We start from the raw sequence: 434 nt of genomic DNA on the forward strand, positions 1-434 counted from the left end.
GTTTTTCAAATGATTTACAAGACAAAGCAAATTACAAGGTTCATGACTAAACATTTTCTCAAACATAAGTCATGAATTCCGTTTTCACAAAACCAATGTATCTCACAGGCATTTTTATGCTGACGTACCTATTTTCACATGTGTTTTCAGGAGATGATGCATAGGACTTATCAAGACATACTTAGGCGGACCTGTGCCTTAGTGACTTAAAACGAGACAAGAACTAGTTAATTTATGTTATGTACACTTTGATTCTTGTTTAGACAATGTAAACTTTCATGTTTGATTTATAAAACGAAACTTCATTTGCCATGGATTTGAAACAATTGATTCTGTTACAACACTCCCCGACGTTTCCGCCACGTTTTGTATGTTCTACGTGGTCGGGGTGTGACAGAAAAGTTGGTATCAGAGCCAATGGTTATAGGGAATTA

This window comes from Plasmopara halstedii (assembly GCF_900000015.1).
Source record: "Plasmopara halstedii genome assembly, contig: Scaffold_54, whole genome shotgun sequence".
Classification (NCBI taxonomy): domain Eukaryota; phylum Oomycota; class Peronosporomycetes; order Peronosporales; family Peronosporaceae; genus Plasmopara; species Plasmopara halstedii.